Source organism: Pyrus communis, chromosome 10, assembly GCF_963583255.1.
Source record: "Pyrus communis chromosome 10, drPyrComm1.1, whole genome shotgun sequence".
Taxonomy (NCBI): Eukaryota; Viridiplantae; Streptophyta; class Magnoliopsida; order Rosales; family Rosaceae; genus Pyrus; species Pyrus communis.
The window spans coordinates 6,423,218-6,439,413 of record NC_084812.1 but is presented as its reverse complement, the minus strand read 5'-3'; the positions used below and the strand labels follow the sequence as shown (position 1 = coordinate 6,439,413).

Below are 16,196 nucleotides of genomic sequence, written 5' to 3'. Positions count from 1 at the left end.
CGATTGAAAAATATAAAATTATTACATGGCGGTTTTTAATTTAAAGGAGAGGAAGTTTTGTTGCAAACTACAACCGACTACCTTTGATGTAACAATCCACCATTATAATATTTTAAAATAATCACAGACAACTGAAAAATATAAAAATATTACTAATAAAGTGGCCATATTGAAGGAAGAACGGGTCTTTTTCCATTATGGAGTTTCTTTTTCCTTTGATCGATTGATCACTATAGTTTGTTGATGTTGTAATCACCCGTGGCCTTTCTTCACCAGGAATGAATTAATAATTCCGACCCATTTGCCCACTTTCGAAGGCCACATCTTTGTTTTGTATTTTTTTTAAGGATTTAAAATTAAAGGAAAACTAATGAAAATAACTTGAAATTTTTAAGTTTTAACAATAAGAATAAAATAATGGGTAAAGTGAAGAGTACCAGGATCGACTTTTTAGTGTAAAAATGTAGTTTTTCATTAAAGTGAGCAGTACCAAGAGCTTTTCGTTAAAATTTCTTTTAATTAATTAATTGCCAGCTAAGCTGAATAAATAAGAAACACATGATTTACCTCTCTCTCATCCTTCGTTATCTAGAGGAAGTTCAAATGTCGTTCGATCTTTCCAGGTACAGCCGAACCACCTTGAAACTTCATTGTCTGGAATCATAATTTGCAATCCAGAGCACTAACAAGCAATACTTTGTAGAATAAACATTGGAGGTCCTAGCATTGAAGGTCGAAGTTTCCTAGATAGAAATAGAGTGGAACCGCTCAAAAAGAAAATTTAGTTTATTTACTACGGCATTTCTTGGAACATTTGATGGACTTGTTATCATCGGCCAAATCATATTGCACACATGTGAACAGATTAATCCACACACTCAAAGTTTAATATTTAATTATTCACGCACATCGTCATGTAGATGATTGAAGTTATTCATGGTGGATTTGGTGGTGGTGGAGGAGGAAAACCAACAGAAAAAAGAAAGATGTACTGTAGTAAACGAAAACGGAAGAGGAAAGGGTGAAGGAGAGAGAATTTAGGTTTTTTTTTTTTTTATCAAATGATTAATTTGTTAGATTAAATATTATATTAGTTACCGACAAAGTTCGAATCTTTACCGTTATATAAAAAATCGATTCTTTTTTACTACTGTGATTACTTGTTAGAGTTCTAATATTTTTTATTTCAACTTCCTCTTATTCTATTTTGATTAATGTTATTATTATCATAATTTTATACCATATTTTTTTACCATCTTAGGTGGCAGATGAGTTGAACAAGCTACATCATTTAATTTCAATCTTTTTAAATGATGATTGTGGTATACGAGAAGTCTCATTCTTCCACCTCAAATTATTTAAGTGTTTTAATTAATAAAAAGATTGAAATTAAATGATGTAACTTGTCTAACTCATCTGCCATCTAAAATGGTAAATAAATGTGATATAAAATTGTGGTAAGAATAATATTACTCTTCTATTTTTTTCATTGTTTTTCTTTGTGGGACCAATAATTAATTTCTTATGCTAATAATTCGTACTAGTTGCTTTTTAAGCGGGTCCCCGAAGCGTTTTTTACTTAATCTGTTCCAGAGTTTCACTGCTCATAATTTCGGTACAATATCATTGAGGATGCATAGTTTTTAGAGAATATAATGATCGAAATTTTCGACTTTTCAATTGCTTTGAGAAGAGTCGGAGATATTTCTTCTCCTCTTCTAAGATGGTGATCAATGAAAGTGTTGATTCTCTTGTTGTCCAACGCCTTGTAAAAATGATCTGTAAAATTGGTTCGTGTATCCTCTCCTCTGAAGCTCAAAAAGACATCATACTTCCAAGAAGGAAGAAGAGACAAGTTCAAGAGCCTTACAAAGAATTGAGTAAATTGAAGAGCCTTTCAAAGAATTGAGTATGGATGCTGGACTGGTACTCGCACCAAGAATTCGCTTTGGTTATATAGGACTTTTGCATGCTTTTTCTTCCTACGTAGGAAGTAGCTTCCTATAGAAATTTCTAGTTGTGACGGAAACACGGATAGTACAGCATGTGTTTTTATGAAAGTGATGGAAAATATTAATTTTTAAGTTATTAACCTTTTAACACACATAATCCATCATTTATATAAAAACACGTGATGTACCACCTATTATGACGATCACACTAAAAAAATCTCTTCACAATGTGAATGTGATGGAGTTAAAAGGAGAGCAACCTTCCTTGGAACTTCCATTTATCAAACGGAGATCTACCTTAGTGTTGCTGACACGCTTTCTTTCACCTCACGACACCGACACAAAAGAACTTCTATGCCATGGGTCCATTGCTAATGGACGGCGCACCAAGCAGGATCAGACATGTTAAAATATTAAGGTAATGAAATGTCTCGGCGAATCTTTACTATTCTCAAAAATAGTAGATAATCGAAATTTATTATCAATTATCTCTTTTTTTTTAAATAAAATAAAAAATAAAAAATTTGGGTGGTTGAATTACAGTATCGTCACAATTCAACATCAGACATAGATACTTTTTTCTTTTTGACCAGCCCCACCTTAGCCTTTTTTTGGGTGGAAATATTTTTCTGTGTGCCATTATTCATGGATCTCGTAATCTTGATTGGTAAATTCATCGTCCATTCACATTGTTATCAGTTGGGAACAGCTCAGCTACAATTATTCTTTTATTTTTATTTTTTTGGCGGGTACATGAGAAAGTGATTCTCTTAAACAATAACTTTTCTTTCTCTTTCTCTTTCCCTTTTATGTGATAAAAAAACGACAAATACATCAAGCAAAGCGTTCAGATGAAATGCAATTCCTTTTACATAAAAATTATTAATTAGCACCACAAATCTGCAGGAATTCAAATTAACCGCAATGGATTTGGATCCTCACATTCTATTTGTTTATTATACATCATGAGGGCAAAAAATCATTATGAATTTTTTATTTAAGATTAAATATAAACAGTATCTAACGAAAAATGGTCGTACAATATAGATGAATAGATAAAATATAAGGATAGGACCCGAAAATGATCCTCATCCAACCGCAATGGCATCATTGGCATGCCATCAAATGTAAAAAAATAAATAATAAATAACTATTTTATTTACTTTACGTACGTTTACTCATCTTCATGAAACAATACCCTGCTAAGTTTCTATAGTTCAGTGGGTGATTTTCCTTGGAACTTCTATTCATCAATCGGTGATTTCCATGTGGTGCTGACACGCTTTCTTTCACCTCACGGCACCGACAAGAAATGGAACTTCGGATCCTTATTGGATCATTACCGGATCATCTATTAAGAATTCGTTAAAAAAATGAATTTGACACGACATGACACTTCACAATAAACATGACCCATTTGCGAGACCTAATGCAAAGCAATGACTTTGACGAGTCATTCCTTTTACATAAAAACTTGATTAATTAGGACCACAAATGTTCTAGAAATCAAATTAACCGCAATGGCATGTCACCAAATGTTAACAACTATCACAATAATTTAGGAAATTGAAAGTTTTGAACTCGAGATGCATGAAAAAAATCCAACACCCTATTCACTAAAATATTGAGTCGCGTGCAACGTTAATAATTCCGTCATGAAAAATGTTGCTGATTAATGTAGCTTCATAGCTAACAATTAAAAACAAATCACACATTTAATCAGTGATTTTTTTTTTCTTTGCTATATTTCAAAGAACTGTGGAAAAGAATGTAAAACCACAAACAGAGAGCAATATTACACGATATTAACAAAAGGTGTTCTTGAATATTTGTCTATGTTTCTATCCAAAATGCACTAGTAATTACCAAAGTCAAGTATGTGTCGCTTGCTAGAGATCTAAATAATAAAAATAAAACACAAAACTAAATTGACAATTATTGCAGGTTCTTACCTTTAATATTTTATTTTAGATGGGTTAGGTCTTATGTTCCTCATATTTCTTATAATATTTTTATGTTTCAAGAAGGATAAGGTTTATATCTTCTTATTTTCTTGTAATATTTTTATGTTTTAGAGAGGTAAGGTTCTTGTCCCCTCCTCTTTTTTTTTTTATGTATTTCTTTTTCCTTGAATTTAAGGGGTGAGGTTTATATCCTCCAAACTAGATGTAATTTTTTTTCATTTTTTTAATAAAATTCTCTTGTACCACGTACATTTTCCACACAAAAAAAGTTTGATTCTTATTTTTTTGGACAAATGTTAGCATTATTGGATTAAATTGTTAGTCATTTGAGGGAGGGGAGCGGTGGAGATCGAACCATACCAGAATGCATATGCATGATTGCTTTCCGTTACTATGATAAAAATGTTAATTAAAAAAATTACAAAACTACTACCGCACCCAAATTTAATATAATTATGATACTGTTGTGTCATAATCATTAAAGAAAGTTAATTGAGTGTTTTTGGATGAAAAAAGTTTGTGACATGCTTTTCATTAATTTTCTAATTCTTCTTTTGTACAAACAAATAGAGAATGGCACGAAAAAAATGAGTGCTAACAACCACCGCTAGAATACTTTCTCCCTCATTCGATAGCTTTGTTAAGGGGAATGGTTTTCTCCTCTCCTAATCTCTCTTTCATTTCCTTTTTTCTTATTTGAACGATTACGGTTAAGCCACGTCAACATCTTATATTGATTTTTTTTTTTATAGAGACAATAAGATAAAAAAATAATGTATGTGAGGAGGGGATAGAAGATGATGAGAATATGAGAGGAGCTAATCCTACTCCCTTTGTTAAATGGCAAGTCTGTGTGTGTGTATATCTATTTTATTAAGAGAATCCTCTTGTCAACTTTTTACCCTTTTTTTTTCATTTTACCCTCACTTTTGATACACAATATTGACATGAAGAGGGCAAAATAGTAATTTTGTATCTTTTGAGAAAATAACAATCATATCCTTATTTTCCTATTTTACCCTTTTTTTAGAAAATGCTAATCATATTCCTATTTTTCCTATTTTTCCTATTTTATCATCACTTTTGATACACAATATTTACATAAGGAAGACAAAACATTAATTATGTAATATTAAGAAAAAAAATGCACTTATTAAGAGAAACTGTCTCATCATCATTATTTCATACTCTTTTTAAAATTTTAAAAACTAATCACACTCTTTAATAAATAAAAAAAGATAAAATGAAATTGTTTACACACACAAAGTGTGTGCTCATCTGCTAGTATATATAAAGCCAACAAGCCCAATGAATAGTATTTTTTGATGTCACAAGCTTCACTAAAAATAATTAGATAAAAATACCCCTCAAACAAAAAAGGGTAATTTATATTTTACACTCTCAGGTTTGAGTGCAATTGCAATCTCATACAACATCTTTAAAACATTTCAATTTCATACATTTACTTATCATTTTTAGTAATTTCATATATATATATTAGTCAAACCGTCAGTTTGATCGTTAAGGAATGACATGTCAAGTGTGAGCTCAATATTTTTGTTGAAGTAGATGCCAATTATGTTCCACACGGAATAAAAACAAATAAAAAAGATTAATAAATAGAAAATTAATTTTTTTATAATTAAAAACTTAAAAAATAGAAAAGAAAAATAAAAAAAAGAGGTGTTGTTCATCCCTTTCCTGCTCTCACTCCGTCCCCACATTCTTCCTTTCCCCGCTGGAAGAGTATCTCTCTTGAGCTTAGGATAAGGATCCTTCTTAACAGTTCATCTGGATCATTTAAATTTAATTTATCAATTCCAAATAAGAAACTCTCTAAAATTTATAATAATTATATCCTTCGATTAAATTTGAACAGCTGGTCAGGAGGATCCATCCTGAACTGGGCTCAGGAGATCCGCTTCTCCCCCCCCCCCCCCCCCCGGCCCACCATAGCCACCTACCCTTTCCTCAGCCACTGCAATGAGGCCAATCCAGACTCGCTCACCCTCAAACTCGCACATCTCCTCCAGTTCTTCCCCGCCGTCGGTGCCTAAACACTATCCGCGATTCTCCGTCGATGCCCAACCCTTTTTCTCTCCAGGAACCAGCCACCATTAGCCTTCTCCCCCACCCCCTCTCCAACCCAATGAGATTGTTGTTTCCAAAACGAAAATGCTATTTATTTTCAAAACTCACAGTTCAGACAGAGAATGAATTTCAAATTAGAAGCACAAGATCGAAGGAACATTTGGAAAAAATCCTTACATTTTCGAATCCAAATCTCACTTTCATTTTGGAAAAAATCAATCTTGAATCGCAGTCCTTCCAACTCCTTCAAGCATCGAGATCTGGGGTCACAAGCTGCCACTCAGAATGAACCCAGCACCAGCAGCGGCACCACCGAGACAAGTAATCAACCAGAGAACACCGGCGCTGCAAGGAAGATCGTTCTGTTTCAGATCGACCACCGAGGGTGAGTCCGAGTTGCTCTGGGCCCCATCGGCGAACCACGCATGGCAATCGTGCTGATGGAAGTTGGGGGAATCGAATCTCAACCATTGATGAAAACTCGTGGTTCTTCACCATGTCGGTCTGATTTCCGAATGCGATGGCTGAAAAAGAAAACACAATCATTGTCGACTTGCGTCTTCAAACCCTCGCACCCAATTTCCCAAAACCCTAACCTCCAACATGGATTGACACTTTGTCTGTGATTCCGACATCGAATGGTGGCTCCTCGGAATCTTCAAATTCGTGAACCTCGCCGCCTCGGCCTGGATCTCGGTCAACGACCTTCCCCCGAAATCTCAAAAGGGTTATCATGGAAGTTAAACTTGCCGGAGGCAGATTTCCTCACAGCTGTTGGGGAGCCGGATTCCAACTTGGTGGTTCCGGGAAGAAGGAGAAGGATTGAAGGAGAGGGTAGATGACTGATGGAGGAGGAAAGGGCGGATGGAGAAGAACGTGAGGTGGCCTGATGTGGCAGATGGCTATCGACGTGTCCAAGTTTTGGAGGAAGTGGGCTGATGTGTAATGGGGTTTATTACTGCCGCGTTAACTCTTAACAAACCAATAGGTGAAAAATGTAACGGATATTATGTTAAAATAAAATAGTACGTAAAATATGAAAGTGAAATTTTTTGAAGATGTTGTATAAGGTTGCAATAAATCTCAAACATGATGTGCTAAAGTGTAATTTACCCAACAAAAAATTTGAAAAGCAACCCAAAATAATGCATCAAATGTGGCAGGTGTATTTTCATTATTTTAACAGTGTTTTTTTTAATAATTAATTTGATTCAATCATGTGATTCAATCAGATATTCATTAACCTAGCAATAATGTGATTCAATCAAATGTTCATTAAATATTATTTTCTTTATTTTTAAACATGTTCAAAACATCTTAAAATGCGTGTAATGCTGATTATAAAAAAAGTATTTCGCACGTGGATAATATTGTAATTAAATTAGTTGTCAAATGATTATTTTTTTAACAAACGATATTATCTACACTAAGGGGGAGGGAATGGTCTTAGCCTCACAATGAGTTAGCAATAATGTGATTCATTTAGTTGTTTATTAAATATTATTTCCTCTATTCTTAATGTAAATTCTATAGAGATCGATTTTATTATGTGAATTCAGCTGCTTTAATTGATTTATGAGAGATTTCTTCAAGCATGGTCTAAGATTATTCATTTACTTCAAATATTTGACTTTCTTTTTGTCAATTTACGCATATAAATACATTTAAAATGTGTAAGTTGCTCATAGCACACCGTGATTCAAAAAATGTTACTCTCGTGCATGAAGGCGTGTGTGTGTGTGTGTGAAATAGGCATTCAACGAAGCTGCAGATGGCGCTTTACTACGATAACATAAAACAATTATGTATATTCACCTCGGAGTTAGTTCCATCCCACCAACTCCCCTCCCCTGGTATTTAAGTACTCCATCTATCATAATATAAATGGAGGCACACAAAAAAATATGTTATTTTTCCCTTGAATACTTGGTACTTGAAAAATATCTCTCACACCTGAGGTCCTTTGTTTCAATTCTCCTCTCAATATCGTTCATAATAAAATGTCGTGATTTTTTTTATTTTTTTTATTTTTTGGTTGTGGGGTGCATCGAAGGCCTACCAAAGAGACATAGTTCATCTCAATCCCTACATGCTCAAACTTGGGACTGTTTTTAACATTGGGAAAAGAAATCAGTAACTAGTCGGTAAAACGACATCTTGAATAGGCGTTTAGAGTTATATTACAAATATAATCAAATATACACCGAAATCGATAGTTTGTTTCAAGAGATGACTAGCTAGAATCTCACATATCCAAAGATTATATATACAACAACAGGATAATCAATGTGAATATAACAAAGAACAAAACTGAAAACAACATCATCAATTCCTCGACTATCAAGTCAACTTTTCATCAATTCCTGCCTGCTTTGAACCCACAGAAAAGAACTCAGAGATAACTTCTAAGGGCATTCCCTTTGTTTCTGGCACTTTCAAGAAAACAAACACCCAAGAAATGGTGCACACAACAGCATAGATAGCAAAAACACCGGCGAGGCCAATCGAGGTGAGCGTGATAGGCAGTGTGTAAGTCACAATGATGTCTCCAATCCAAAATGTCAGGGAACATATTGCAATGCAAAGGCCACGAACCCGGGTCGGGAAGATCTCCGAGCACAGGATGTTAGGGATTGGTCCAAACCGCATGACAAAGGTGCAGAAGTAGACCACAACGCTGATGGTAGAAATTGTTGCATTGACAACGGAACCCAAATGGACAAGTTGTCCGAAAATTAGTACTAGGAGGGTGCCCGTTAGTACCGGTAATGTAGTCAGCAACAGCGACCTGTGGCAGGACAGACGAGTAAGAGATAAAGAGAACAGTTAATGGTTTACTTGTGGAGCAAGGGAACTACTATACCTTCTGCTAGAAGTATCCAGTAGTCTCATGGCAATGCCGACAGACGGAAGCATCAATAGGGTTGTGAGAGCACTCATGAGAATAGATGAAGAGGTGGAACTAAGGCCTAAATCTGATAGGAGAATTGCCACCCCTGCTTGCTCAAGAATTTGGGGAGTGTAATAAAGAACCCCTTTTATGCCGGAGAACTGCAAAGACGAAAAAAATCAGACATTGTTCTAAACTCTCAAACGGATTAATTAGAAGCGTGTAGTGCATATTACAATAAAAGTATTTCTACCAGATTTACTCGAATGTGTGAATTAGTACCTGCTGAAGAATTTGAATTGCCACCCCAACGAACAATGCACGCTTGACTCCTGGTTCTAAGAGATCCTTCCAAACGGATCCTTCAACAACAGTTTCCTGGGTTTCAATCTTTCCTTGTCCGAGATGCTGGCTCAGTTGGTTCCTCTTGGAAATTAGAGAAGGTTGACTAACCAGAGCAGAAGCTTGAAAATAATCGCTGTCTTGAGCCATTTCAGGACCGGCAGCAACTGAAAGCATTGAGCCTCGTCAAGACTCAAGTGCACCCTCCTGGTGCAAATACTCTTTGGTACTCCTGTCTTTTTTCCATCTTTTCCAACCTTCTTGGAGTATTTGTAAGCCAACGCCCAGCCACCGCCAATGTCCATACTACTCACAGCTTCACCACTAGTCCCCAGCATGAGGCTGCTATTGTGCCTCATGCCAAAGAAGCTATTGGACTTAATAGGCATCATGTCATTTACCATACTTGCTGATTTTTAACCTGAGAGCAATGGCCTTCGAACATTGTCCTCAAAATCAGCTGCATTTCCATTCCCGTCCAAATCCCAATTCTCCGTCTTGTCTTAGCGTCCAGGCGGCGCCACATTTAGCACGCTGCCCATGTTCGTCTTGTCTGAGGATGTTGTGATGACAGCAGTCTGAAACTGGCCCTGAGGATGTTGTGATGACAGTGGCACCGATCAAAGACATGGCTACGATAAGCCCTTCGATCGTCGGTTGGGTTTCCAGCTTAAATTCCCTTTTGATGTAAAGCACAGCCCCTGCAAATTTGATTTGTAAATGTCACAGCCTCCATATCACGCAACACAATGCCTGCTTTTGATATGTTTTCCAGGTTGACGAGGAAAACCCTACAACTCTCATAAATAAAGATATGTGCAATCATTTGCAAAAGAAGATAATTATTCATGCCTCAAATGAGATCTCTAAGACTTATTATTTAGATTAGCATGTACCCGAGTTCGAATCTCTCTAATGTAGTTTAAATTAGATTAAAATGTCGCTCAAATAAGAGAATCATCATAGAAATAGTACCTGCAATGGTTGCATTGTCCCATCCTTGCAACAAGTTTCCTGTCGCAGCAGCAATGGCTACAAAAACAGCTCCCCACATTCTTTCTGCTGCCACAAACAGGAGAACCCTTCAAACCCAAGGGAATTCAGCAGAGAAAGAAGGAAACTCTTGGACTTTGTAGTATCAACCTTAAATTTATATAATTTAATTAGAAATTAACGCCACATTTGAATATATATTTGCTTTCTTGGAAAGAAAGAAATTAACTTTCAAGAAGAGAGAGAAACCATGAAATTAAAGTACATGTACATCACTTCTGAGAAGAAACGATCTCAGTAAGTGCTTTTGGGTTTTAACAGGTTCCATAAAGTTTTGCTGAAATTCCTAGTGTGCCTCTTTTGAACCACACACAACATGTAGCCCTCTTCCTGCGGTTAGATAGTGGGTAACTGTTAACTGCCTAATTTTTTTTTTTCTTTCAAATTTTCTCCTCTAATACCGGTAATGCAAAAAGTGAAGTAATCAATGAGAACAAAACTCAAAATTGAAAAAACTAAAGAGAGAGAATTTCAAAAATAAAAAAAATAAAAAAATAAACTAAAGAAAGAAAGTATTTTGTATGGTGGGTCAAAATTGGCATTAAGATTTACTACTGCATGGTTGTTCAGGTATGAGATTAGTCTCCTTTGGTGCCTGGTTGATATGATATTTGATTGTAAAGGTATATGATAATCTTATAAGTGAATAGGACGGTTTTATGAACCACAATATTGAAAAAACAATGTACTCGAATTTGGAGATGAGATTATGTTTTGATACACTATATCTAGTTAGATTTGCTCTATATTTGTTCGACGCATGGAATAAGGTCTAAAATTCATCCCCAACCAATTACCCATTAATATTTTTTTAAGGTTATTCGTAAAGGGGGTTTTTTTTTTCTTCAAACAACCGATAGCGTTAGTGGGTTAAATTATTAGTTGTGCTGGGGGGAAGAGTTGATGATCGAACCTGCACCATAGTGCATAATTAAGTATGATTGTTTTTCGTCACTGCTATAAAATATTATCTTCAAAGGAGGGGATTTATTAAGTATGGAAGGAAGAGCTGAGACAAACAGCTAAGGAATTCATATCAACAAAGACCCCCTACAATATCTCTATATCCACTTAACTTCAGAAGACAAAGCAATCCCTAACCCTAATTCCTGCCATGGACAGATGCACTTGAACATAATTACCACCCGCAAAGTAGCAGCAGTTTTTTTATTTTAATTTTGTGTACCTTCATTTCTTAATAAGATCAATTGGTAAACTACCATACAAGAATAATATATTTTAGAAAATTAATATCATGTATATCGGAAAGTAAGATGCATGTATGAAGAAGAATCCATTTATGGATATCTGGGAACCAAATCATGGCATTGTTGTCCCTTATGAATTTAGACAATAAAGTTAATAGCTTTTTTTGGTAAGTTCGTAGAGCCAGGTTTACATATGCTGTAATTTTTCGGTGTTATTGTTACCAGTGCACTTATGTTATACTGCATTTTTATATTTATTATTATTAAATCATGACATATCAATTATAAAGTTAATTTATTCATATTATAGCAAGTGAATTAGTACATCATGTGATGTAAAGATGTGACCGTTATACTCAAAATTCTGCATACAAGAATCAAGTATAAACATGATTGAATATGTACCCACCAGAAGATTGAGAAAGAACTAGGCCTTTTTCTCCTTTTTCTATTTGGATAATGATGAGACAATCATGTTTTTTAAGGATCCTTTAGGTTTCTCAAGCAGCTTATCTGAGCCAACCCAGCCTGCAGAGTAATGTTGATCGTGAGTGGACACGAGTTTTGAAAATGCTCTTGCGGATCTGAACCTTGATGCTGATGATGACCCGGACCTTTTTGAAGAACTAAGTTTAAGGGTTCCTGGGAAAACTATTGAGCAAGTGAAGAAGCACTTGGAAGCATTGGTTGAGGACACTTTGATGATCGAGTCGGGTAGCGGTACCCAAGTACGAGACTTTCACCGAAAGAAAAGTTAGAACAAAACCAATACTTAGAAGGAAATGGACCGAGGAAGAACACAAGTAAGTCCTTATAAATGTGTGATTTAGATTTAGGACGAGAACACATTGCATAACTCATGGTTATTAATTAATCTTCAAATTTTATGTTATTTTTGAAAATTTTGGCCATGATTTGGTCAGGTTGTTCTTGAAGGGCTTAAGGAATATGGGAAGGGAGACTGGAAGAGCATTTCCAGGTTCTGCGTTATGACAAGAACCCCAACACAAGTTGTAAGTCATGCTCAAACGTACTTCCTCAACCATAATAAAAATTCTGCAGAATTATCCCATCAAATTGTTAATGGTGATCTGTGATCATCGCTCCACCTCGAAGATAGGATGAGTGAATGTTATTGCTAACAATCCGTCACTAGAAACCTCTCAGCAAGAGATTTTAGTGGTTATAACAACCCATTGGGCTGTCACTAATGATTCAAGAAAAAAAATTCTTGCAGTTTTTTGTTTATTTTTCTTCAATTGCCTTATTTTGTTCGCTAACTAGTGTAACAGTCATGCAATCACATAATTTTATAATGGGAGTTTCAACGAAACACTCTTGGTACTGTTCACTTTTAACAAAAAACCATATTTTTACCTTTCCCTAGTACTATTCACTACACATTTATTTGTCATTTGTCATTAAAACTAAAAAAAAATTTTAACTTTTCGTTAGTTTTCCTTTTTATAAATTCACTCCAGTTATGTCACATGTGTTTCTTTATTAATACTATACTTTTATGTCCACAACATATAGCATTGTTGTTGAACAAATTAAAACTCGTTAATTACTAACATGTGGCCAACGAGCGCATAAAAAGTAGAGAGCACATTGAAGGGCTGCAACTCTTCGTTTATTCTAATTTTAAATATATCGTTGTATCAAAATTTTAAAAAATTAAAAAAACTCTACAAACCTCGTTGTGAGATAATTCTTCACAATGCTATCTTTACTGGAGCTAAGAATCTAAATATATGTAGATTCGGTTGAAATAAAAAACAATGAATCTTCTAAAAATGAAATAAGAATAATCACGTGCCGAATAAATATAAAACAAATCTTAACTAGATAAGGCGTATTAAAACATAATTTCATCCCGGTTTCGAGAACATTGTTTTTCAATATTGTGGTCAGTAAAACCATCGTCTTCACCTATAAAATAATTCAAGACTCAATTCGTACGTGCATAGTTGCAAGCAAACTTGCAATCCAGTTATATATTATTCTCGAATTCGTATTAGGTGGTCTTTCATTTTAAAAATGATAGAGGAGATCTCCGAGGCATCTGAAGGCTGCAATGAGGAGAAGGATGTTAGTTTTGTAAAGCTAAACATATTCAGCATAAAACATCGAATCAATGATTTACCAGAGGTATCTATTCACAACATTCCCTCTACCCAATTTTTCATTTTTATACAACGTTAATCTAATATTTTGAGCCATTAGATTATTTTTTATGTGATCTAACGGCTGTAAAAATTTAACAGTCAAAATATAGGGACATTCTGTCAAACCACGAAACTAATATGTTGGTGCATTCGGCGCCGTTGGATGGATTAGATGGACGGAGGAGGATGCACTTGCCAGATGGAATCCAACGTTACGAGCTAAAGTGGAAGGTTGACTGCTAAAATGGCACTTCCACGTGAATATGGAAACGTATTTAAAGAAAATCTGGCATTTTGTTGGAAGGCGTTATTGCCTTCTTGTCAACTCCGTTACTTTCTATGTTTGATATTTTTCCCTCCAATTTCTCAACCTCTTTATCTGGACTCTTTTACCATTGTACCCCTTATGTTTTATCACACTCATACCTTGTATTTTGTATTAGTATCACTTATCATTTTGTACATTATTTACCATTTTTAGTACGATTTTATGATTTTCAATTATAATATATATGTGTTATTCGATACAAATCGATGATGCTGCATATATTTGTTATTCAATACAAATGGATGATGTCGTGGTATGTAGGGCGCAACTCTAATATTTTTAAAATTTATAAGTTACGTACGTTTATTGTAAATGCATAATACAATTCAAAATCTAAATTTCATAGTAGATAAAGTTAAATTTTATAAGCAACTATCGTCATATAATTGTACATGGTGACCAAAATTTGTCGATATATGACTTTTATTATCATTTTGAATCTCATCATTAATTTCATTTTGTCGGCCGTTTTCATATACGAATCTATTTAACGAACTATTAGTAGACGTTGGAGTCAACTGATCATCCAAAACACGTGTTCTAGAATAGTTCCAGTCGTGATGATTTATCATTGATACGACTTCGGACGCCTAGGGTTTTTATACTCAAATACTTTTAAACATAAGGCTCAAATTACATAAAAAAGGGAAGAAGATTGTTAACATAAAAATATATTTGATAGTTGTCTACAAATATTATATCCAGCAACTTCATTTTTCCCCACACTGCAAGTATTTAATCAAAATAATATTAGTAGTTCATTGTTCGATTGACATTTTGGTAATTTTGACAATGAAATTTGTAACGAACGCCAATTTCAGTCAGAGCAATATCTCTGAAATTTGGTGTGCGGTCCAAGTGCATTTTGGTAAATATGAACGCAGTCTTTCAACTATAAAACGACGTCAAGACCTATGAGGAAGACCAAACCTAATAAGAAACAAAAGCATCTTCTCTCTCTCTCTCTCCCCCCGAAAGCATCTTCACTCTCTCCGAGCCTCCCGAAACCCTCAAACTCAAAACGACATGATCGGTGACTGAATTATTTTTCTGGATATCTGGGCTGAAAGAAGGAGCAAAAGTAATTTGGATCATAAACTCTTACATATTCTTTTTATTTTTTGTTCGTGTGATCAGTAGATTTGGGATGCAAAAGAAATGTTAAGGATTGTCGCATGGGTGACTTTGAGATATGCATGGGTCGGGTGACTTTCAATCATTTGTGGAAATGAATCTCATAAAGAGATCTAAATTTATTAATAACTGAGAGTCACCCTAAGTGCGGCTATCCCAATCATCCGTGCAAATTCATTTTAGTCTCTTAGAATAAATTTTTTGATGAATTTAGATTAAGTCCAGATAACTACTCAGCCTTTAGGCGCAATTTCAAATTTGTTCTAACCTTTTAAAACATTCCAAATAATTACCTAAATTTTTGAAAAATTCATCTATTAGGTTCACTAGCGTTCAGTGATGACATGGACAAATATTAAGCATGTTTTAACTCTCAAGTCATCTATAGAGATTTGAATCTCCAAATTGACGTCATGTAGCTGAGCAAATTTACAGTTTAACTTGACTAAAATGGGTCAATTTGAGGGGTTAGAACTCTAAAGACATTGATTAGTGAAAATTAACTTTAGTATTTGTCCACCTTATTATTTAATGTTAGTAACGTCATCATTTAATGTTGGCAAAGTCCTAGTGACCTAACAGATGTCTAATTTTAAAAATGTTAGATAATTATTTGGAATTTTTTAAAAGGTTGAGATTAAATTGAAATCTTCCTAAAAAAAATTTGTTTTTTTTTTTTTTTTTTTTTGTACTTAACCCAAATTCATTTTGGGAGAATATTGAACAAATTAATTATTTCTTCAAATTTTCTCCTTACATTAATCTTGTTGGTCATCAGGGTTTATAATTATGTGAAAAAGAATTAGAACTCTAGGATCTCTATCATATTAACAATATTTATATAACATTTGCTCTCTCTCATTATAAGTCTATATATATATATACACACACACACACAACGAATTCCATTTTTACGTATGAGTTGTTTTGATGGGGGTCATTAATATTGAATATATATATATATATATATATATATATATATATATATATATATATTGTTCTGGTTATTTTTTTGTGGTCTCCCCTCAACATAACAAGAACAAATTAAAGCAATCACTCATGGACC

General features: G+C 34.4%; 1 long non-coding RNA gene and 1 pseudogene across 1 annotated transcript; both read right to left on the bottom strand.

Annotated features, from left to right (window-relative positions):
- Positions 1-6,077: 6,077 nt before the first annotated feature.
- Positions 6,078-6,962, bottom strand: LOC137748989 (uncharacterized). Its single transcript, XR_011070140.1, has 2 exons — positions 6,604-6,962; positions 6,078-6,531 (listed from the first exon to the last, which is right to left on the bottom strand). It is a non-coding gene; the product is annotated as an uncharacterized lncRNA (long non-coding RNA).
- Positions 6,963-8,347: 1,385 nt separating this feature from the next.
- On the bottom strand, positions 8,348-9,643 carry LOC137747749 (monosaccharide-sensing protein 2-like; annotated as a pseudogene).
- Positions 9,644-16,196: the final 6,553 nt, after the last annotated feature.